This window comes from Chroicocephalus ridibundus, chromosome 1 (genome assembly GCF_963924245.1).
Source record: "Chroicocephalus ridibundus chromosome 1, bChrRid1.1, whole genome shotgun sequence".
Taxonomy (NCBI): Eukaryota; Metazoa; Chordata; class Aves; order Charadriiformes; family Laridae; genus Chroicocephalus; species Chroicocephalus ridibundus.
The window spans coordinates 27,982,278-28,007,997 of NC_086284.1; the positions used below are offsets into that span (position 1 = coordinate 27,982,278).

The 25,720-nt window shown below is 41.2% G+C and overlaps 1 protein-coding gene across 8 annotated transcripts in view; it reads right to left on the bottom strand.

Annotated features, from left to right (window-relative positions):
* STARD13 (StAR related lipid transfer domain containing 13) overlaps positions 1-25,720 on the bottom strand; it is a 312,543-nt gene that overhangs the window by 236,470 nt on the left and 50,353 nt on the right. The gene's annotated exons all lie outside the window — the stretch shown is intronic.

The window sequence follows — 25,720 nt, forward strand, 5'->3', positions numbered from 1 at the left end:
GTCCATATAGAACACCCAGAGGTCAGGGTTAACCTCACTGCCAGACCTCATCCTATACTGGAAAGGCTTCCAAGTGAAGACTTATGAGAAAATTACAAAACTCTAAATTTATCTGATAACTTGTGGCTTTCACTTCAGAAACTTTCAATAGCTCCAATTGTTCTGATAATTAATGTATTGTACAACTTGGAGTGATAAATTACTAACCTCCAAATAAAAAAATACCAATGCTATTTAACCCTCCTCCCTAATATTAAATCGGTTTAGATAAAGTTCTCTCTGATGTAGAGCCTAAATCCGCAAAGAATCATTTTGTGGAAGTATTTCAGAGACCAAATACCATGTTTTGCTCTTGCTGTACTGATGGGGCTCCTCCGTTCTCAAAAGAAGCTCTGTGTAAAAGAAGGTCTCTCAGCCACTGGTGGCTTTGCCTACGGGGGCTGGGGGAGGAAGCCAGATTAGTTCCTTACTCAAAATCCTTCAAAAAAAAAAAAGTATTTAGAATACAAAGGATACTTTTATTCTCAAAATAGATTTATATGTGCCTTCTATATTGAAGATACAATATTCAAAGGGAGTTTTCCCTCATATCCCATTATAGTGTTGCTTAAAGGCTTACAGAGCTTTTAGATGGACAACTAACTTGTGGCACCTTCGTCCTGGAACACAGGTAAAGTAAACTCTGCAGTCAGCAGCCTTTCCACTTCTAAGAACTGTACTGCTATCCAACTCCAATGATCAAGGAAGGTCTCTTCAATCTAGCACAGCTAGGACGCTGGGAAAGTTCTCCAGGGACGTCGCATAAAACTCAGAGCAATCTGGATCCTTCTGATGCCCAAAACATGGAAGTATTCACCCAAGATGGGCTACTAGGATCTCAGCAGTTTTCCCAAAGAAAAGGTACAGCAATACTAACATGAAGATAGTCTTAATTTAATCAGTTTTAAAGGAAATACCTTTTCCAGGATGAACCCTTTCCCCCCAAACCAATGATATTTACACTTTTTAAATATGTCAGTGTACGGAGCTTCATTTTTCCTTTGTATTCAATCACCTTCTCCTTTGTGCTTTCCTGCCTGAGGCCGTGCTGCCCCAAACTACTGATTTCTTCCAACAGATTTTCAAAAGTGACACAGCTGTATGTCAACTGTATGAACCTGGTGAAAATTTCGAAGTGTTTTGATACTTTAGAGGAAATTGATTTTTGGAGACACTTAAGGTTGTTTCTGGCTTTTCTCCATTTCCTCTCATAGTGCCACTGTATAACTGACTTCATCTTTCGCTAAGCTTAGCCATGCATGCTCATAACCTACGTGTTTGCGTTTTAGTAAACCACTAGCTATGCCTTTGAGGGTGAATACAATATAGAAAAATATTGTGGAAATACTAACTTCAAGATATAGAAGGATATACACTTGAGGTTTTTTAATGATTAAAAGGTGCTCAACGTGGAAGAAAAAGGGAACCCAAAGAGGTGGTACCATGAGAAAATAATGTAACACAACCCTCATCTCATTTCATGTATTTGACTATTTGACTTTTTAAAGGCAAACTCATACCAGGTCAGAATAGGCTCAATTACTTTTTCTAACAGCTTTTCATCTCTCAGACAGTGAATTGGTACATTTGGCCTTTAATTTGCAATCAACACATTGACTTTACATAGTGATAATGTCCATCATTTAAAAGAAAATAAAATCCTGAAGTCCCATCTCTCTTTTAATGATTCCTGCATCAATCCTTAGGCAAAGAGACCTGGGGGTCCTGGTGGACAACAGGATGACCATGAGCCAGCAATGTGCCCTCGTGGCCAAAAAGGCCAATGGCATCCTGGGGTGCATCAAGAAGAGTGTGGCCAGCAGGTCGAGGGAGGTCATCCTCCCCCTCTACTCTGCCTTGGTGAGGCCGCACCTGGAGCACTGTGTCCAGTTCTGGGCTCCCTGGTTCAAGAAGGACAGGGAACTGCTGGAGGGGGTGCAGCAAAGGGCTACCAAGATGATTAGGGGACTGGAACACCTCTCTTATGAAGAAACGCTGAAGGATCTGGGTCTCTTCAGTCTGGAAAAAAGACGGCTGAGGGGGGACCTTATCAACACTTATAAATACTTAAAGGGTGGGTGTCAAGAGGATGGGGCCAGGCTCTTTTCAGTGGAGCCCGGCAACAGGACAAGAGGTAACAGGCACAAACTTGAGCATAGGAAATTCCACCTAAACATGAGGAGGAACTTCTTTACCCTGAGGGTGGCAGAGCACTGGCACAGGCTGCCCAGAGAGGTGGTGGAGTCTCCGTCTCTGGAGACATTTGAAACCCACCTGGACGCGTTCCTGTGCAACCTGCTCTGGGTGACCCTGCTCTGGCAGGGGGATTGGAGTAGGTGATCTCCAGAGGTCCCTTCCAACCCTACCATTCTGTGATTCTGTGACTATTGCTCTAACCCAGGCAGGAGAGGAGCCCTGGTACCATCGGAGTCTTCCAAATATTAGTTTATGGAAATATTTCCCAGATGAAGAAACCTGAGCTAATTTCTGGGACTGGAAGCCATAAGTTGTATCAGCATGGCGCCTCACCCAAGGCAAGAAAGATTGGAAGGGGAAAAGAAATGAATTTACTTAAAGGAAAGGCGTGGGGCAAAAGGCTTTAGAAAACGAGTGCACACTACTGCAGAAGTTTGCCCCAGACAGCCTAGTGGGAAGACTCTGTTGCAGGTTTGTTTCTAGTAAAAGCAACTAGTTTCGTGTTTGACTTCTCATTTAAAAAATGATAAACTAAAAATGGCATGTAGTTGGGTTTAACATCAAATTGTAATTTGAGTTTGCTCCAATGATTTCCCCACCACCACCCCAGCTGACAATGCCTACAGCAGTTCTCCACCTTCTAACAAATTATGATGTCAAGCAACACCAAATTTCACACACAGGCTGTCTGACAGGCCTGTACTGCTGGGACATGCGACAGACCTGGCACCCAAATGGCCAGACAAGCTGTCCTCATTGACATCTGCTCCTGTTGCAGCACACGAATTATACTCTTGGGTTATCCCATCTTCAGCTGCTTCAGAGCAGATGCCAGCTCATCACTTATCTATTCCACCATGTCCTCCACCTTGTCAGGTGGAGGAATTGAACTGTGCTTCTTGTATCCCAAACACCTGCTCTAAGAAGTCAAATTCCTGGCGCCGCCCATTTGCATTCGGTTTGGCACCACCTGCAACAGTGGTTGTACCTGCACATCACAATTAGCAATGACAAAAGTCAAAACAGTTTACACACGTAGGTATTAAGGCACATTTAACTTCTTCACCACAAATTACTAACTTCAAAATGCCGTAACTCTTACCATGACTACCTCGGAAAATGTAACCAACCTGTGCCTGCCTACAGAAGGGGGCATCTTCCTGCACGCAGTGGTGTGTTTCAGACCCGGTTTCACAAAAGCTGAAGGGTCTCGTGCCACCAAATCCACAAAAAAGTTACATACTGGAATAGGTAACTGACAGATCCTTCTCCCCAGTGTGTCCAGCTGCACCTTTTGAGACTGGATAGGGCTTAATCGGTTTTCTTAAAAAAGGTTTATCTCTTTATAAAACACTGTGGTTAGAGCCATGAGGGATGTAGAAAAGCTGGGCTCAGCTTCATTTTTGGCCTAATGCATTTTATATCAGCTCTCCCATCATTTTAAAAATCAGGAGGAAGATGAAAAATATTATCACTTTCGCCCTGGGTACAAATGGCCGTGCAGGAAGTTCCGCCTCTCCCTCTTGCCAAAGAGGAAAGAAGCATGAAAATCTGCTGTACCAGTTGTGGCACTTGCCTTGAGGGGAACAGATCAGATGAGTTTTGTGAGTTTTAGCCAGCACCTATGCTCTATAAAATATATAAGCACTTTGCTATGACCAATGTATTGGCCTTCCTAGTCCTACAAACAGGACTTCATCCCCAGGCTACACATTTGAGTTGCTTCCATCACACATAGTTTCTCTTATTTGTCCAACAAATGTTGAATTATTTTTGCACAGGCAAAACTGCAAGAGAACCTATGCCCATAAAAACTTACCATCAGAAATTCTTCTGCAAGGTAGAAAACATCGGCTAATGTCTTTCAAACAGTTAAGAAAGCTTATTCCTTCTCTTTCGGGGAAGACAAACCATTAAATTATGGAAAATGGTAACACAACACCTCTTTCTTTTACAAAGAAAGCAGCAGCCCCCATTGCATTTTGTGGAAACCTTCATTCTCAGGATACTCAGGATATCCACGTAGGCTGTGTGTCCACCGAAGTGGCTCAGAGTAACCAGCCCCACTGATGTGCCGCCTCCCAGTCCAGGTCAGCCTCAAGATACAAGCATCAAGCTCTTGGTCTTAGAATTAATTGTTTGATTTTGACACATGCAGGAAAAAAACCAAACAAGCAAGCAGGAGACCTTGAATCAAGAATAACAAAAAAAACCCAACCCCTACTTTATCAATGCCTGGCTAGTCCAACAGCCGGTCTCAGACAGCAGTCAGCAGCTGGCACCTAAAGAAAAGGTGTAAGAACTGGGCACTGGTATTTCACACGGAATGTTCTCGCAGTTTTGGGTACCATAAGCTGCAAGTTGTATCACAACAGCAGCTACTAAGCAGCAAATCGAATGGGACTTTAACGTCAAGCAACCAAATTCTGCCCGTGTCCTAGATTATTCTGAATTTGATCCAAACATTAAAAATCCAGCGCGGTTCTGGATGAGTTCTCAGATCACAGCCAACAAAAGCATGAGAAGAGCAGCTCTTCAGTTACAACATTTTGACTTAGACACGCAGGCTACAAAATGCTGCAAGGTCTGCTTCTCCTCCTGAAACTTCCATCTTCTATTAAACACGAGCATAGCCTGATGGAGGTCCAACAGAAGTAACACACTACTCTGAACTTTCTGTGATCATTTTTGAGGTGATTGGTAAAGAAAAGGTCTAGTCCAAATAGTAGATCATTATAGTAAATACTTTATTCTGATCTAAGTCTTCCAAGACATAAACGTAAACCAGGTCATGTTGCATCTTAACACAATGAATCGGGAGAAAAAAATTTAATTTATTTTCCAAAACATGAATGACTGCTACCTTAGTAGTTCTAAAAAGCTAGTAAGGTATAAAGCTCTAATACTGTGCCTGCATTCTACATACAGCCCTCATGCTATATTAGTAAAACAAGACAATCTTTATGCACACTTTCTTCTTCCTCACCAGATACTTGTTCTTTTTCTGTTCTATCTGGAAACACAAACGTATTTTTCTTGTATTGAAAGTGAGTCTCATTTAGAAGAATGTAGGGAAGACAAATACCCATGGGGGGCTCACAGAGGCCTCCCCTGGTGCTGGACACAAATGTGTAAACTTCACCCTTACTGGTTGTAAAAAAGGCAAATGAGTGTGAAAGTGTGATACTTAGTATTAATAAAACGATAACAGAAACTGGTAAAGCAATAACCTTATTTAATACAGTAGTTGAATTAAGCAAGGACTGGTCTGCTGCCTTGGCACATCACCACCCACGCGAAATCGGTCAACTGTCAGGGCACACTTTGACCAAAGCTGGTGCTCGGTGCATGGGCAAAGGGCATTAAAGGTAACAAACGCTGCGAATCAGCCCCTGCACGCCAGCGGCGGGGCTGCCTGGCCATCCAACACACGAGTCATTGTTCTAAAAATATCAATGTCAGTGTCTCCTTGAAGAACTCTGGGGCAGATTCCAAAGATTAGGATGGTAAAAGGTAAGGACAGAGGTCTTTGCCTTAACTTGCATATTTCTAAATGAAAACATAGAACCCGTCTTGAAACACTAAGTGCCATAACACTTTTTTTAAAAAAAAATAAGAAAATCTCTGTATAGGTAACTATAACCATAACACTTTTTTTCTTAAGATACCAACATTCTTATGCACCTAGTTTTCAGTTATTTTAATTTTAAAAATTCATGTATGCAGTGAAAGAATTTCCAAAAAACCTGATAATTAAGATTGCCTCCATATATTGTGGAACTTCAGCTATTCAGTGTTTTCTGAATAAGTCACACAGTGCTTCTTTGGTGTCTGTATTACATACAAAAACGTAACTCACAAAACCACTACTGGTAAATATGAAACTGGTAAAATGACTGCAATACTATCATTATATTCATGACAAACTACCAAAAAATCCCTGCAACAACCCAAACCCCATTGCACATGATAAAAAAGATACTCTTTCCAAGATTCAACAAGCATTCATGGAGCTCTGCCAAATGTGAAATTGTTCCCTGCTAAAAAGTTCTTGCCATCTACTACTGAGAAAAATATTAACATTAGCAATCCACTTCTAAACAGAAATCAGAAATTAATGGAGAAAGAGAGTGAAAGGCACCTTCTGAAATGAGAGTACTCAAGGACAAAGAAAGCTTGGCAGAAGGGAAGGTATTTTTGGTGGCTAAGAATAGGTAGTGATAGGGAAAAGGATGTAACATGAATTATTAGAGAACAAGAGAACAGCAGATAATTGAAATAATGCAAACCTTTTAATTATATCCTGAACCAATTTTCATCAAGCTAACAATAAAGAGAGGGCATTAACCCCAGGCCAAAAAAAGTAATTAGGCATGATTCCCAGATCTTTGCTGGAAGCTTGACACCCAAGTATCCAGGTTTAACTACCAGGCTTTGGTATTATTCAAAAGTAAGTTAGGTGCAATCTATGGATTTGCTGAGAGTTAAGCGTTTATTGATATATTTAAATGCATATTAAAAAAATCCATTACTCTATTAACCACTCTTGAAACTTTTAGAGCAACAAGAGAAGCAAGAGTTACATAGCTCTTATTGCTAACATTATTTTAAAAACTTATGAAATACAAAAATCATACCTTTCTTTTTTAAATAAATGCAACTGTTAAAACATCCCTATATTATTTCGCATTATTTAACTTCGTACTGAGTTATGCTTCTCTGTTAAATGAAAATAACAAAGAACATTTTCTAAATGTTAGTTTGTGTATAATGTGTACAAGAAGCCGGGACAAGTCCCCCAATATTATATTAATATAATTCCACAAAAGTTCTTGTGGTTGTCCCAATATGACACAGACCTGCAAGTCTTAGAATGCCAGTGTATAACCACACCAAACCAGAAGTGGCAGGTACTTTAATTCATGTTTATTTTATGACAGGTACATTCATAACATCACATCAGAATTAAAGAGAAATCTAATTTTGAAACAGGAGCTCTCACAGCAGCAGAGAATCTCCCCGGGATTTTGGACACAGGACAATACAACCATCCAGCAAAGGGCACCACAAGAGCTTTTTCCTCCAAAGAGAAAGAACAAAGAAAGATCTTTTCCACTTTTGTCTAAAAAGCAATTTGTTAGCATTATGACCTCCAGGCCATCAGATTTCACCCGGATCCTTCCAGTACTTAGCCCCAGATCATTTGTTTGGTAGTAGCATACTTAAATAAATAACAAAAATGTGGCGCTTTTCCCCATCCTTCGCTTGGGGAAGCTTTATTTCACCGAAAATCACAAACCGGGTTGTCCTGTCTCCACACCCTCGTGCTCAAGGGCACTGCACAACGCCACCCGTAGCGAGGCCGCGGCAGCACCGCCGAAGAGCACGAAGGCCAGGCCAGGCCCGTCCCAGCACAACCCTCTGCGCGGCGCGGCCCGGCCCCGCAGCGGGGCTGAAGGCCAGCACGTCCCGCCGAGCGCGGCTGAGGGGAGGGGCCAGCAGGGCCCGCTTCCCTCGGCAAGGCAGGGCGGGTTTAGGCCGCATTTCCAACCCGACGCGCCCCTTTCCCGCCGCAGCCGCCATTTGCCACGGGCGGCCGTGAGGCAGCCGGCGACTCCCCCGCCCCGCCGCCACTGCTCGGGAGCGGCGCTGCCACCCGGTCGCGGGGGGCGAAGCGGAGCAGCCCCGCCTGCCTGAGAGGAGACGGGGGGGCTGCCCGCGGGGCGCAGCCCTCCCTGAGGGGCTTCCCGCCCTCCGCGCCGACAATAGCGGCCCGCGCGCGCCTAACGGCCGCCGGCCCCAGCCCGCCCTTTCCAGAGATAGCGCGCGCGCGGCGGGAGGGAGCTGGTTGGGGAAGGAGAGAGGGCAGTAGGGGGCGTGGCCTCCGCCCCGGCCAGCGCCCCGAGGTGCGCGCGCAGCCCCGCCGGCTTCCTCTTCTCTCCCCGCCCCTTCTGTGACGTCACGGATGGGCGGAGCCGGCGGAGGCGGCCGGCTCGCGGGGCGGCAGCGCCACCTGGCGGCTCAGCTCGGCGCGGCGGCGGCCGCGGCACCACAGCCCGCTCCGACGTGCCGGGAGGGGAGGGAGCGCCGCCGGCGGCTGGGGAAGGGCTCGCCCCGCCGAAGGGCTCAGCGGCGGCTGGGTGGGCCGCTGCGGGGCGAGGGGTGAGGGTGGTGGAAGCCAGCCCCTGCCCTGCCCGTTGCCCCCTCGGCGCCCTGCCCCGGCGGCCATGGGGCGGGGGCCGCCCTCACAGGCTCTCCGAGGAGAACTTCAGCGGCGGAGCCGTACCTCCAGAGGGCGAGGCTGAGCTCTAGAGCCGCCTCCCGCCGGCCCTGCCGGAGCGGTCGGGCCGTCCCCATTGTCTTCAGGGCCGCCGGGGGCCCTGGCCTCAAGGCCGGCAGGGGCGGCTGTGAGGGGCCGCCGTGGTGCCCGGGCCGTGAGGGGGACGCCGAGCTCCCCCCACCCCGCCTCGCTCCTTCCCTAGCAGCCTCCCCCGTGCTGTATAAAAGCTGTCACAGCTGGCTTTCCTTCCTTCATAAAATGCCTCTTCCATAGGGCTGTGCCTCAGTTTCCCCAGTAGGAAAGAGCACTTCAGCTAGGAAGACCTACTCCATGCAGGGGTGAGGGTAGGGAGCCTGCTCCTGATGCCTGCACATCGAAGCAGAGGTAGACAGGGCTTAAAAGTAATCTAAAGTCAAATCAGGTTTTCAGAAATGCTTCTGCAGTTGTGCACGCTGGTGGGAAGCTACTGCTTTTATGTTCAAAGCTACAGTTACTGCTGTAAAAGCGTTACACTTAAAAATGGCTCACTGCACGTCTAAACAGTTACATACACACATTTCTGAAAATTAAATCTGTAATGTTCCACATGGACAATCTGCTCCTCTGTCATACCTGACAGATGTCAGAATAAATCACGCTGACTCAGTTGAGACTGTTTCTGTTCAACCCCAGGAAAATAATTATGTCAAATCTGAGATCTGATTTGATTGCCTCGATTTCAATAGTTCTATGAGTAATAGGAACTGCATGGGTATTGTCAGACAGTTATAAATGTAAAATTTACCCAAATTCTCAAACTAGGCAACACTGGCTGTCAGAGACACATTCCTTTGAAATCATAATTGTGTTTGAACCATTTGATGGTACCAGTTTGCCTTGGGACAGTTGGTGACTTTTGTTAGTGGTGAGGGAGCCTAAGCTCAGCTCTGATATTTGAACAAGAAAGGAGACTTCAGGTGACAGACAAAATTCTTCAAACTCCTAGATTTCAGCACAGCTCAAGAGAAGAATGTCTAAAATTAAGCATTTCCGAAAGCATTTAAGATTTGCTTATTTGTTTTGACATATTAAAATGAGCGTGAGTGGGCAGATTTGGACAGTCTCATATTTTTATCTTTCTGGTGATATGAAAAGTTTGTCTTCAAAGTTCATTACATTTTGGGGCATAAGAGGGAAGGATATGGGGAGGGAGGAAGGGAGGAAGAATAGAAATCCTGGATGCTGGAAGCCAGCATCAAGCTTTAATGACAGTTCCTTTAATTACCAAGAGTGAAGTCTGGCAAAGCATCAGATCCAGATTTGGAGGATCAGCCTCCTACCTTGACATCATGACACTCAGGAGAAGAAACTGGTAGAACAGAGAATCAAAGCCTTGGAGCCTGAATTTGAATCATGTTACAGTACAGCTCCTAGTGCCAGGGGAACTTAATTTTAATTGTGGTCCTTTGTCATTTGGTTCAATACAAATGATAATAAATAAAACTCCAGTTTCTATTCTTCCTTAATAAATAAAACTCAAACATATTGGACCACATCAATCAAAATATTTTTAAATACCTTTTAAAAATAATTTAATTTTTCCTTCAGGATGGTCTAGTTTCCTAGTTTCATTTACTTTTTGTAATTGACCTTTCCAAAGTGTTCATTATTGGAATTTATAGTTTTAATTAAAATGCTAAATGTATTTTTTCCTCTGAGTTTCTTCCATTATATTTTAATCATATGTAAAGTAATTATACTTTAAGTAATTATTTCATATTTTCTCTCTTCTGTTTTTTTTTTCCCTTGGTGTTTTAAAAGAACAAAGCCATACTGTTCTGTCTTGGTGCTTGCTCAACTGCTGTGACATTTCTCCTGCAATTTTTGAGTATTTTAGATAGTTTCAAGCCAGTTTGAAAGATGGGAAGAAATATCAGAGAGAGACAACTTCAAAGTTTAATCAAAATTTTTGGCTGGATAGACGCAAGAGACTCAAATGACTGCCCACTATAAGCTAAGGCTGAGATATCAGCCCATATCGTTTCATAGAAGCTGCTGATGAGCGTATATCTGCTAATTGGCCAGACAGTGAAAAGATACCTATACCCAAAGCACATGTTGCCTCTTGCCAGAGTCATGGTGAATCTGGGGATGTTCTGGAGAAAGGGAAATGGAGGAGACATGGGCAAGTGTGGAGAAAATAGCGGGAGGTGGAAACTGGAGATAATGCAAGACTGCTGGGAGAGGACTGGAGTGTGGTGAACAAACAGCGAGAGGTGGGGAATGGACTGGGGAGCAGGAGGTGCTGAAAGGGCTGAGCCAGGAGGCCAGAGGAAAGCAGGATGCATTTGTTCTGCAGAATGTCGGTGTGGTAATCTTATATCTGAAAACCACTTTTGGAACAATTCGTTTCTGAGATAATCATTGTAGGGTGATTAGGTGAATTCTGTAGAAACAGTAGGACAATAAATTTTCACTTCCTACTCTGAGACACTTGATATTATAAATGACATTTTTTTCTGTTGTGAAGGGCAGCTAGTCCCTGATCAAGAAAATGAAGAAAAATACATTGTGAGGGAGGTGATAGGTTGTTCCTATTCGATGATTTTACAGGATTTGTGTCACTCATCCTGTATTTTTTCACAAGGAGGAAAGGGGTTTCTCAGGAGGTGTCCCTGGCCAGGGCAGGGGGGTTGGAACTAGATGGTCTTTAAGGTCCCTTCCAACCCAAACCATTCTGTGATTCCATGCGGTTCTGTGATTCTGTTTGTGTGTCAGCCCTGCCAAGCTGTCCTTGCAGAGAGCCTTGATGAATTAGAAGCCCATCCCCAGTGGCCAAGGATCAAGACGGGGATGCGGTTAGTTCCTTTCTGAATGTCAGCCAGGGGGTAGAGCAGTGGGTTAAGAACAGTCACAATAAAGAAAGTAATTATGTTACGTGGCAAAATTGCAGCAGATAAGTACATCATTGAAAATCTTTTCTGGAACTAAAATCAGGAGCAAGGAAATAAACTAAGGATATCTGTAACTAAAGATACAGCATAACACAAACAGTAATTTATAATTTATTATTATTTTTTTAAGTTTTGAATTGGCCAAAGTTAAAGGGAGATGGGAGTAAGTTTGAGTATGCTGTTGAAATCAGAAATACCATTATACTTGGTGACTAGATAAAACTCGCTCCAGGTATTGTTTATAGTACATGTACATTGTTCAGTTCCAATGTTGTGTATCCCCTGTTTTGAGAGGGCTTATGAGTTGCAGCATTTCAATTATAAGCAGCTTGTCAAAATGACATAAGGACACTGATCATAACAACAAATAAATCTCCTTGTGTAAATTTTTGGAAGGGAGAGAGATGAGTGAAGAGGCACATTTTTCTTTTTATTGTCTACGTCTCTTAAATGCCTGCACTTAATCAGATGGGATCTCCCTCTGGAGCTCTTCAAAGACACCAATGTCTTTTCCTCTAACTGTATAAGGAATTTATGTGCTTCATTTGACAGATTACTTTCTCTATAATGTGGAAACTGGATACGTTCCCTAACAACCCAGATCCAGATAATATTCTGCCGATGTCTTAACTCCATGTTAAGGCAAGACCTGGTGTGCACCATCTCCACTCCCACTCCCTCTTGTCTTCCTCCTACATCCCAAGTTTGTCTGGGAAGAAAATTAAACTATGAGAGCAGCAAGCCTACTCCACCAGGCCTGGTAGATGATCAGGAACCATAGATATTTAAATATCTACACTTTAGATGAAAATTAATTGCCTAAATTATAGAGATCAGATTTCACTCCTCCCTCCCTGATAAAACCAGGAAAAGCTTTCAAGCTGGGCAAGCATATAGTCTTATACATGAAGTTTTGAACAGGCCACAAGCTCCAACAATGTCACTTCTTGCAAGTCATTTCTCTGTCTATTGTGTCTTTTTCACCTCCCTTTCTTTGGTAAACAGAGATGTATGTTCTTGCGACCTGCCTATGCAGAAAGCCACAATATCAGCTGCGCTACTATAATACTCTGCTGTAGTTTCTGCTCTTTCTTTTTCCTCTAAACAGTAAGAATGTTTATGGCAAACGCAGAAAATAAGAAGCTGAAGGAATTAGGTAGAGTTTAAATGCTGAATTTAAGATCATCGCCTCGTGCACAAGAACGGTCATCTGTCTGTGCATGCATATGTTCCTCAATCCCTTATTAATTTATGAAGTATGTATTTTGTCTTATACTTTTAATTGTTAATTCTAGTTATCTGCATAAAGCTTTCAGAATTTTAAGTGCATTTCTTCTTTCAGAGATCAGAAACAGACATAAATACCACGTGAGTGATCAAAACAACTTTGAGAAACTTAACTATTCATGGTATTTGTAACTACTAATGGTATTTGAAAACAGCTGAAGCCCCGTCTTGCTAGAATAAAACTTAATAAAAGCTAACGGTGAAGTACGTGGCAATGTCGTATTATTACTGCACGATGCTGACTTGCGTATTTTGCTCCCCTTGGACATCTTACTTTATGAAGACTCTTTCATGCTGTTTGAATCATCAGCTGAGAAGCAGAATAGTGATTACAGATTTTAGCGTGTCCTTTTTGTCTTGGGAAAAAGACAACTCTGTGAAAAACCATAAAACATTCTGTTAAACAAATTAGTTTGATCTCAATTTTGAAGGAAAGGTTCCTTTATAGAGTAGCCTTGGGCATCATTCTTGGAGGAAAAGAATAACTTCTGTATCCCCACGGCATGTAAACATATTGCTTATACCATATAGATGTTTTTGCATAACAGAAAAGTTGGAGATTTTGGCCTAGAGCTCAAAATTCTGTCTTATTTTAAGAGTATGGTGGCCACTAAACAACAACAACTACCATGACCAGAACTTTAAGGTTCAGACAAATTCCCTATGCCCTTGCTTCAGACATCTGCTGGAATGAGAGGGGCTCAGAGAGAGGAGTGATCTGTGGCACCTACTTTTATAAACCTACAGGAGTTTTGCAAAATCTTCAAGACCTAAATGCGCTACAGTTGTTCTGAGCCAGGTGAGGCTGTAAGCGTGAGCCTGTCCCAGGGTTTGCACTATGAAGCTGAGGTTTAGCCTAAACGTTACTGACTTCCAGTTCTAACACACATTATATTTTGAGCACTTTAGTGTGATTTGCACTTGCATGGCTCTTTGTGAAGTACCATAACTGAAAGCATTCGAAAATTCTGTTTATCTATGTTAAGGTATTTGGTAAGCTTTATTTATATTTACAAAAGTAATGGTTATTAAAAAGAACAGGGAAACATTATTGTTTGGAATTACTCAGAGAATTTTAAGAAAAAAAACCTGCTGTGGGATGATTATCAGCAGTGATATTTTCTGCTCACAAATATTTCAGTTCCATGTGATATGAAATATTTTAGCAAAACCCCATCAACCACAATAATCCAAATAAAACATCTGTTGACATAACTCCAGCAAATCGCTGGAAACAATCAATTCCTAAACTAATTCAAGGCGGCTAGGATTTCAGTTGGTTCCTCCAATTATGTACCTCAAACAAGGTTTAAAAAGTGTATTTTGAAATGCAAGAGACTTAACAAAAGCAACAATAAGCAAAATCTTCCTAGCAAAATGCAGTATAATGTAGAATTGCAAGATTTGCAGGTTTAAGAGGCATATCGGGATACCTCCGTGTGGAGAAGGCTTTATGTGCTGCATTAGCACTCGTGCTATATCCGCATGTTCCAGGATAAAAGTTGGAAGGGTCATAGTTTGTATTTTAATAGTTTGTCTTAATGTAATGGAACTTAAAAAAGTGACAGGCTCTCCACTTGCTACTCAATCCTACTCACCTCTGTATAGTTCCGTTGTGGTACCACCTTTTTTAAAAAAACAAAACAAAACAAAACAAAAAAAACGATGACAAGGGAAGTGGGCTAGAGCACACTTAGAGTGAGAACGTGCATAAGCTGATCAATAAGCAGTTTAGCCCTGCTGGAAAAAAAAATGGATAGACAATGTAGAAACCAGCCTAGTTGCAACCCATCCAATATATGTTTAAAATTTAAAATGCCAAAGCGATAGCAATTTCCTTTGGAATCTAAGTTAGTTAGTTTTTTTTTTTTAAATTTAATTTATATTTGTCAATTCATCAAACTTGAATTACTCGTCAAAGACAGGTTAATTTTGACAACCGTCCTCTGGGGAAAATACCTTTACCTGCCAGTTAAGCTATACAAGCTCCTCAGTAGCCCACCTAGCAAGCTGCTGGAGGCTCCTGACACATCACGCCCAGGCTGAGGAATCATTTACTGTCATGGAGAATTTTGAATCTTTGGGGAGTTTTTCCCTGAAGTGGAGTAACCCCAAATTTAAAAGTAATTACTTTCTTTGCAAAACTGAATGTTTTTATTTGCCATGCTATACCTAGAAGGATTTTGGGGGTATATACTGCCAATTTTAAATTGGATGCATAAACTACATTTTCCTTCTTTGTTTTGTCCAGTTTTCAACCTCATGCTTGCTGCTCTTACACATTCATTTTAATTTGCATTGGAATTAAATGCTGAGTGTGCTGAGCTGCTTGTGTGACCACTCGTAGCATTTGCAACCGTTTGATCACAATTTCTGAATAAGAAAAGAACACCCATCCAGCTTAGGTATCTGCAGTGCATTTAACACAACGGAAACTCGTTTTCTTAAGAACTTTATACAAAGCTGGAAACATTGCAAACGAGAGAAGGTGATCTGAGAGAAAACCTGTAAATGTATTCATTCCAGCTCACAGCAATTCTTCCTATTTTAGAGTTTGCTGTTATTATTGTTTGTATTCGTGGTAAATTCTTTTATTTAAAGAAGTTTTATATGAGAACATTGCAGTGGCAATTTTAGAGTTTTCTATCTGTCATTCACATGCAAAATGCAGGCTTTGTCATGTCTGAAAAGTTTGGTTTCAAAAGCCTTTTCTGAGCCTGTATAAAGCACTTTGGCCTTTATTTCAGAAAGAACTGAATTCGTCCCTGCTTGCTTGGAATACTGGGGGTTTCCCACTGAAGGCTTTTAAACCTGTTTCTGTCTTTTAACCTGTTTCTGTCTTTTAGCATTCCTTTTTTATTTATCTACCGTAGTGGCATTATGTATCCCCCAAGGTAAAACTGTTAAGCCCTTACAAGGCTTGGACAACCCAAGGCAGCACGTGATCTATACTATAGAAAACACATAATGGAGTGCTGTCTTGAGAGCCCTATTGCATAAGAGATACACAATAGTATTGCAGCTTTTACGTAAAAAACCCCAGGGTCTGTGGAATACTTTTGTCTTCCAGGGGTAATCTTTTTTTAGTTTCATCAGCTTTCATCTCCCAAACATAATCTTTTTTCATATATCTATATCTAAAGTTATTTGTAATATCTAAGTAAACTCTGATAACACAGCAGATAAAAGTACAGCTTCAGGTGAACTCTCGGAGTCTAGATCCTTAGTTGCACAAATACTTGGTACTCTGCTTTCTCTCAAAATAGGCACTGATTTTGGTCAGGCCTGTTGTTTTGGTCAGGCCAGTGGCCAGCAGGTCGAGGGAGGTGATTCTGCTCCTCTACTCTGCTCTCTGGTGAGAACCCACCTGGAGTACTGTGTCCAGCTCTGGAGTGCCCAACATAAGAAGGACATGGACCTGTTGGAACGGGTCCAGAGGAGGGTCATGAAGATGATCCAAGGACTGGAGCACCTCTCCTGTGAAGACAGGCTGAGAGAGTTGGGGTTGTTCAGCCTGGAGAAGAGAAGGCTCCAGGGAGACCTTATAGCAGCCTTCCGGTACCTAAAGGGGGCCTGCAGGAGAGACAGGGAGGGACTCTTTATCAGGGAGAGTAATGATAGGATGACAGGTAAGGATTTTAAACTGAAAGAGGGGAGATTTAGATGAGATATTAGGAAGAAATTCTTTTCTGTGAGGGTGGTGAGGCAGTGGAACAGGTTGCCCAGAGGAGCTGTGGATGCCCCATCCCTGGAAGTGTTCAAGGCCAGGCTGGATGGGGCTTTGAGCAGCCTGGTCTAGTGGGAGGTGTCCCTGCCCATGGCAGGGGGTTGGAACTAGATGATCTTTAAGGTCCCTTCCAACCCAAACCATTCTGTGATTCATAAAAAGCAGCTTATTGCTGACTGCTAACTGTATATTGCTATTTTCGCCAGTCTGTGTATTCTTTCTTCTAGTTATTGGCTTTGCCTACTTTTTTCTTTTGGTCTGGATGTATGATGTATGTATTATAGAATGAAATACATACAACTTGTGGTGTTATATTCTGTTGTTTCTTGGCAGGTTTAGCAGCTTTTTTGATGTTGTGATGTAAGTGAATCAGTCCCCAGACTAATTGCAAAGGCTTTTACCATAGTGCAGATTCATCACCACATAGCTACTGAAATTTCACCTTTACGCTGTTTGAATAGGAACAATAAATACTAACTGCAAAACTTAAAGTAGATTATATACCGTATCACTGACTACTTCATCACAAAGATTAGATTAAGGACAGGCAACGTTTCTCTGAATATACAGTACAAATAAGCTGTTAAGTCTTTGACACTAAATCATTACCTATTTTAGACCCAATTTTTGAAATGTTTGATTAAAAGTCTAAATTCCAGAGAGTTTCATAATCCATAGAAAGCATGGATATAGAAAGCTGAGTAATACAATGCAGAAGTCTGCTGAGATTTTACTGAAGTCAATTTCTGGAAGAAAAATTTTTCAAATACAGGAGCTGGCCTCAATATCCTGTCTGTTTTATTTCTGGAGAACTCCAAACTAATTCAGAGGAAGTTTCACTTAATTACACTGCAAAGGTATTAGTTCTGAAAAAAATCAAAACTGGGCAAGACTTTTAGTTTGGACAAAATCTTGGATAGGTAAAAGCAGTCTGTTTCCATTTTTATTACAATTTAAAATGCTCAATAGTTGGAGTGATTGTTAAGAAAAGTCTTGAGGGTGATGACATTCTCTCCTGCAGAAAATAACCACACAAGAATGCCATCAAATGAAATCTCGGATCCATCATCCTAAAATTTCTTGGAAGTTCGCTACATTTTAAAAAAGGTTTTAAGTTTCTCTGAATTTGTTTCAAACATTGACCTCAGTATTTGCACAGATTGCTGGTTATACGATAGCTGGTGATGTGGCGGTACCAAAATGATCATAGATCCCTGAGTCTGTCGTCCCATGGTACTACCAAGAAATATGTCCATTACAATATCAAGCTACCATTATTTCATGAAATTTCACACAAAGACAGACAGAGGGATCTTAGGTATATCACTACAATCTGATTTTATTAACTAGGCATATGTTACCTAGGAAGAACTTTCAAAAGCACCAAAATGCCATACAGGAAATGCCACAAACTTTCAGTGGGACTTTCCGTGTGTGAGGAAATTTGTAACTCATTTTTCTTACTCCCACTCAAGAACTTTGCCATATCATGAAATATTCTTTGCAGGGTTACTAATTCAGTAACACTCTTACTTTTTCAGCTCTATTGCTGGGTTGAAAAACATACCAAATCCCCACCTATCAGCCAAAGAAGCTTGAAAATGCAACCCAACCCAGTCCCCTCATCTTTTGCACAAGTTTCCAGTCCCGCGAGTTGTTCTGCTTACTGCCCATCCCACACTTTATCCAGAATCTCCATCTGCACCTTGAAGGAATATCTTAATTTCAATGGTAAACAGATTAACAGATTTCTACATGTTTCTTCTGGTTCTCCCCACCTAAGACCTAGGCAGTAATTCTCTCAGGTGCCTGTTCCCATGCTCTGACAGAGGAATGTAGTTCATCAGAGCCTTGATTTAGGCAGGACTTATTTTCTGTTGACTTTTGCTCTACTTCGGTAGAGATATGTGAAACACTTGAATGGTCTCACATTGCACAGGTTTTGGCTATTTTCACATATTTGTAAAGGAGAATCCTGATTTACCACTTCTATTTTATGGGCATTTATTTTATAAGCTCAAAGGTACTTTGTAAATTTTCTGAAGGTGAGTTGTCTTTTTGACATCTGATTTTCTTTATTATTTTGCCCTGGAATTTTAATTTTCTCATAATCTCACTATATAGGTAATAGATACCATATCCTGTACATCTTTGGAGAGTGGTGGCATTCTGCAGCACAGATTATTTCAAACTGCATGAATGGTCAACTGCAAAAAAGCCCTCTGCGGTTTTCAAGCTCTATTCCACCCATCACATGGAGGTTTGTTTACCAGCTTTGCTTTTGAACCTCATATTACAACTTTTCTTCAGGAGAGTTTTGGCTGAGCACAAGTGGGGTTTGCTGAAAATAGTTTATAGGATATTTTTTACAGAAACAAAGTACATGTGTTTTCTCCTATCTCAGCCTGTTAACCATTGATGTCTGCTGAAGACAATCTTGTGATCTGAAAGACAGGCATCTGCTGATGTCAAGAAAGTGCATCTTTTGGGGGGCGCATACGCATTTTGTCTTTTTAGTTTTCTAGTAACAAACAATGAATCATGGAAGCAGCATGGAAGTAAACCAATGAGATAAAAGTCAGTCATTTTGATGATATCTACGTGTTTTCCTGCGTGATTCCAATATACTAATTGTCTTTGATATGATCTTTCAGCATATCCTTAAATTGCTATTCCTGACTGTACTGTTATTTTCCAAAGTTCTTATATTTTTGTAATAGAAGTAGCCATACAGCTAATTTCCACTTTAGTAAGATGCACATTTGAAGTTACCGCTTCCCCCAGTCACAATAAGTAGGACACAAGAAATGTCATATCCTAATGGAAAATCATTACATTATTAAGAATAGTGGGATTAAAGAAAAATGTACTCTGTACAAAGTGCTGTGTTCATCATTAGTCCCTCAAATTTGTGAAATAAATAAAAGACTGTTTTAAATTAATAATCCCTTAGAGAGCATTTATCTGATTTTATTATTAAGAGCTGATTGTGGTTATTTATTGACTGATAATAATGCACCGTTACTAAAGTAATCCACAGTTCTCCAACTCCTTTACAAGGCAGGTAGAAGACAAGCACAAATGCTAGAAACTTTCCAAAGTTCAACTCACCGTGCCTCCACCGATCAGTTTGAGAGAATGTGTAATTGAAATACAGAAAGTGCAAATCTCAGACACACAAAGGAAATACGAATTTACAAAGCTCAGTGCATCACTCCTGTCTTAGACAAGCCCTTTCCCATTTTCCTCCCCTTAACATCCTACTCTGTTCTCCCTGGTAATTATTTCAGCACTTGGTTCTCCTACCTGGGTAGACATCCCATGGCTGCAGAAGAGGAACAAAAAGGAGATAATAATAACCGTATTAGTTCTCATGAAGAAGTCATCACAAGTTCGCAACCATTCTCCTCCTCTAGTTTTGGAGTTTCAATTTGATAGGGTAAAGAGAAGAACAAACTTCCAAAGTATGGGAGGAATGGGAGAAGGAATTTGTGCTTCACTCTAATATGTTCTTTACTAGGTTTTGCTCTTGTACAACTGAATTAAAGAAGAAAGTATTGCAAGGCAATTTTCAGATAGCTTAAATTCCTCCTAAGTTCCAGTGCCTCATTAATGAAAACAGCAAAGTACCTCTCGGAAGAAAGTGCTTCACAGTGGCTAAGCAAGGCACTGAGCAGGAATACCAGAGGAACAAGGACTTAGCGGAATTTAAGCCATCCAAATATAAGGGTAAGAAGCTTACTTTGGCAGGCCCAGGTACTGATCATAGTTGTAGGCTTGACTGCTACTCTGTTTTGATCATTTAAATTGAATGAACTCGATCTAATTTGAATAAAGCAAATTCACTGTCAAAGACTTAAAACTTTCTGATTTGTTCCTCATTGGATATGATTACTTGATTACAATATTTACAAGCCACACAGAAGAATACATATCTTTTAAGGAATCATAACTAACTTCAAAGACTATGGCTTTGAGTACATTTTTGTGGATTTATCACCTCCTACGTGTCCTTGTCTATTTATCTGGTCTTGCTCCTTTGGTGAACTTCTGGTGTTTGTAAAAAGAAGAAGGAAAACAGAGGCCAGAAGCAGACAAAATGTAGGACAGATGCTATGGAAACTTCCATATCATGTCTCAGCAAATTATTCCAGCCTGAATCTGAACTCTCATGGTCTAAGCTCATACAGTGATTATCAAACTTGTCACTCAGTAAGGATGGTATAATAAGGATAAAAAATACCTAATTGTAGTACAAGGATAGAACAAGGAAATTAATGAAAATAAGTGAATAATCAAGGAAAGAGAGTCTCGAAAGCCAGATCATCCATCTTCCTGCCAGTAAAGGACTGTTTTCTGTAACCATTTCCAGAGTTCAGCTGTCTTAGCTTTAAATGCTAAAAAAAAGCCTTCTACCCAAACCATTCTATGATTCTATGAAATGTCAAAAGCAACGGAGCTTTCAGGAATCTCCTTTAGAATGCTACAGTTTTACTTAAAACAAAGATATACTCACGGTGAAAGGTGTTGGCACAACTACCCCACTGCCCCCACCCAGTGCTGTACAGGGACTGGCTCTCCTGACACTGTACTGCCCTCTCCCGTGACTGTGCACCCTCCTCTAAAAGTCTTCCAGTTTATGGACTGATAAAGATATCCTGACAAAGGTATTCATTGTGTATGCTAACTTAATTAGCTAAATTATCTGTTTGGGTCATCTTGTCTCCATTACTCCTAGGGAGTGGTATCTCTTTGACCCAGCTGAACAAGGCGACATTCAATGCAAATATTAGACCATCAGGGTCTGGCTTTAAACCAACAAGTGGGTTTGGTTTAGATCTTCCTAAGTCATAGAATCATAGAATGTGTTGGGCTGGAAGGGACCTTTAAAGGCCATCTAGTCCAACCCCCTGCAGTAAGCAGGGACATCTTCAACTAGATCAGGTTGCTCAGAGCCTCATCAAGCCTGGCCTTGAATGTCTCCAGCGATGGGGCCTCCACCACCTCTCTGGGCAACCTGTGCCAGTGTCTCACCACCCTCATTGTAAAGAACTTCTTCCTAATGTCTAATCTAAACATATCTAAGTGTGTTGAAAGAGGCATGATGTAAATCTGTATGCAACTTGGGTCCCTGAAAGGTCTCTCAGGTTCCTGTGTAAGAGGTGGCAGATTTGATGCTCCGGGCCTGAGATGCTGCTCACCAGCTTACACAACAGAGATGGCAGAGTGCAGAGGGAAATGGCATGACAGAGACTCCCTTAATGGATTCCTCCTGAATTAGGAAGGACTCTTGTTTCTTTAAGAATTTTTCTAGGATTCTCCTGGAAGATACACCTATATGCCACACTTGCCAACAGTTAATTCTTCAACCTTTCCAGATGTATTTGAGAAAGAAGTGACTGTGTTCCATCAAGCAGCAGCCCTCGGAAGAGGAGTCATTTGGAGAACCCTGAATGTCCAGTGGGGAGAGATGCCCCGTACCGTGGTCCTGGTGCAGACACGGGGAGGCTGCTGGAGCGCCAAGCATGTCCTGATGGTTGGCTCTAAGTGGTTCCTTTCCAGCATGTGGCCTTCCTGGCTTGCCCCCTTCTCTCTCTGGTACAACAGAGGAAGCTGTGATAACTCACTTAGATGCCTTAAATAATGTCAAGAGTGACAGAAACCTTTTTGTCTGTTATAATAGCTAAGGTGGGCTCCCCAAAGAGATGATCTGAAACTGTCCCAGAGAGGATTTCCAGCTTGTGGCCGTGTTGGTAAGACTATGCTTGCCTCCCTGCAGCAGCCAACAACATTAGCAGGACTTCTATACAACCTCTGAGGTGAGGGAAGAGCCACGGCAATTCACTTTGTCAAGGGTATGATTTCATAATACTCCTTTTTGCTTAATATCTGTCAAATATCTTCAATTTGACTGTTTATCTGTCAAATATCTTCTTGACTGAAATGCTACTCCTGGAATTAACACAGATTGTTTTGAGACTATGAAAGGATAAGATAAGATTACTGATGTGAAGTTGCGTAGTAGTTCCTGCTTAAATATGGTTATCAGCTGGGTCCTGCTCAGTACAGTTTGAAGAAATGGTAATCTAGAAAAATGTTGTGTTTCAGAAGCTATTCTCAATAATTTATTGCCACTGCATACTGAGCTGGCTGCGTGCCCGAAGAAAGAATGCAGTTTAATATGAAGACTTGAAGTAAAACAAGCAAGGAAGAACAGCTCAAGATACCGCTTCAGAGTTGCCAGGAAAGCCTCTGGACAGAACAAAACCAACAATCATAAATAATATTAGAAGGACATGAGTGATGTAAAAAAAATCCCATTCAAGACAGAAGGGGAGTTTTGCCAGAAAGGTGGCCAGAGAAGACAAATCTATAATGAGGGTACAGAAACTCACTGGTGTGCTTAAGGAAGTGCTGTCTTAGCGATGATGTTAACTAGATCACTGTCCCAAAATGAGAAATAACATGAACAGTATTTCAGACATGTATATAGACTTGTTTCTAAATCTTCAAAATTTTGCCTCCCCAGTTGAAATAAATGCTATTTTCAATTTAAGAACTCTATTTGGGCATTTAGTGTATCACTGATTACAGATTCCTGACAAGGAAAAAAAAACATTGCCAAATTTAGATTTGATGAGAAAGCACAGGAAACATAGATGGGACTCATCTAATGGTGGAAACTCAGGGACCATTCTGAATTCATAAACTGAACAGAAGTACCTTTTATCTTGTACCACGCAGAACAGGCAGATGCTGTATGCCTTTGGAAAAAAAGAAAGGGCTTTTTTTTTTTTTAATGGGCACCATTGTACGACTTGTTTTCGGCAGAGTTTTTTTCTGCTTGTAGCAGAGTTGGCAGCATACACAAGTTGTGTTTTTTCCACCTTCCCTCTACTTGTTTACTGTTCAGTGTACTTGGAGATTTGTCACTGCTTATAAATTAGAATGAAACAAGAAGTTCAACAATTATCACTTCAACGCTTCTAACAACTGTTTAAGAGGAGATTCGGACACTGGCTTTGCTCCCCAGCCTGGCGGAGGTGACAGCCTTTCCTCCTTTCTCTACATAAAATAGGAGGTTTGCAGTCAGTAACCACATTTACTTAGGAATGCCCCTGCAGGGTAGATCTTAATCACTATTTCACTGTGAACTCTCTAGCTAGGATTTAGCCAGGATCTCTGTCAGGGTGCTGTGTGTGATAGCCTGTGTCTGTATGGCAGAGGGGATTTGTTTGTTTTACTATTTTTAAGTCTAAGGCTTAGCAGTAATGGTTGCTTTTGACAGCATTTTTACGACGTGCTGTCTTTATTTAGTTAATTTCTTTCCACTAGAAAGACATTTTTCTACAGCCCCATTTCTAAATAATAGACATAAGCAACTTGGCAATGACATACATTTGCTTCAACCAGAGTCGTGGGGGGAGTTTTTAGTCTGAACGGTAGTGCATGACTGCTGCTAAAATTTGAGAGACAAGATAACCCTTTTCTTTTAATTCTTGGAGGCTTTCCTGGAATGATACATACTTATTTACATAGAAAAAAAATCAAAACCAGGACTGCATCATTGCATCTGTGCGGTTTTTGAAATGTTTTGACACATTCGCCAAGATTTACTAGGTAATTTCACATGCTTGTCTGGCAATTTATAATCCATTATTTTGCACTACAAGTTGCATCCTTGAGTTTATTTTACAGCGTAGACATAAAGTAAACTAAATGACAACAGCCCCTGGCATCTCCCTTTTATCTATGGGAATGACCTTCAGTAAAAAGAATCCAAGGGATGTTGCGCATGCGTTTTGATATATATTTATATTAACGGGAATGTTTCTGAGTAAATGAGGAAGCAAGACTTGGCTTAGGGTAGAGTAACAATGCAATTACTTAATAAACCACGTGTCACAAGAATCTCTCAGGGTCAGTATTGCATCAAAAGGTGCATTGTTTCAGAACCATCTTTGGGCCTTGGTTTTCTAGTATTAGCTGCTGAGAAAAAATTGTAAAAATTTGGCTCATTTCTCTGTGAGCTGATGGGTTTCCACAGTAAAATTGGGATATGTATGAAATATAGCACAAAACTCCCACTCGGTTAAGGGCAGAATTAGTCCCCCCAAATTGGACATAGATTAGTATTAAAGGAGAAAAGTAATTAAGTGTTGTATACCATATTTTTGATGTTAATATGGACATTAGTAGTCCAAATTCTACTTCCTTTTATTTAATCAGAAATCAAGGAAGCAACTCTGGGTTATAAGCACTAGAAGTAAAAGGAGAACTGTAGATAGAGAAAAATAAAACAAACTGGGCTCCACTCTGATCTTCAAGGCATTGGGCAGATTTACATGGAAAATAACTTTTAAAAGCTGGAGGAGGAGAAGAGAGAGGAAGGAAAGTTATGCCTGACCTGCAGTTTAAGATTAATTTGTGCTGCAAGTTCAGGAACGTTGGAATTTTAAGGGTTTGTTTTGCCCACTATTTGGAGTCACTTCATATTTTTATACTAGACCTGAACTTCTCCAATGATAAACATGTTTAGCTCCAGGCATTTGGTTTGTCACCAGCTGGGAGCAAGGGGAAAGCCTTGCTTATTTTTCCAACTCGTGAGAAGTCACTTGGAAAGCTGCTGTTCTCCAGTTCCATAAACTACAGCTAATTTACTCAACCATTTTTTTCTGGAAAGGTTATAGTTGGATGAATCTTATTACAGAGTGTTTTTCATTTTGTCCTAAATCTTCTTATGTTTTCATTTTGGACATTGGTCTATAGAGCATCATAATGTGTACCGGTACAGATACAAAAGAAATCTATTTAATTTATTTTCTTATACACCAGATTGTAACCTGTCGTCTACATTATTTTAATGAAATAAGAATACAGAAAACACTTATTTATCAGAAGCTGTGCTGTGAGTTAGGTGGTGCAGTACTACAGTGCCACTACCCTAAAAAAGGCCATTTTTCAGCACGAAGAAATATACTCTGCTCTCAGAGTAAACCTGAGCTCTATCCCTTACTAACAGTCCGTAGACGCAGGGAATATACGCTGTATGTGGCATGATATATGATCTTGCAGGAGCAGGGGAAGCTGAGCCAATGTTCCCATTTTAAAAAGCAAGGGAAAACAGAAAACCAAAGTTTGAAGTTCAGGCCAATCTGAAGTAATAGATTTGTCTAATGTAAAAACCTAGTATACTTTTACTGTAGGTTTATATTCTTAATTGTGTAATTCACATTAATTATCACTATAACAAGTTGT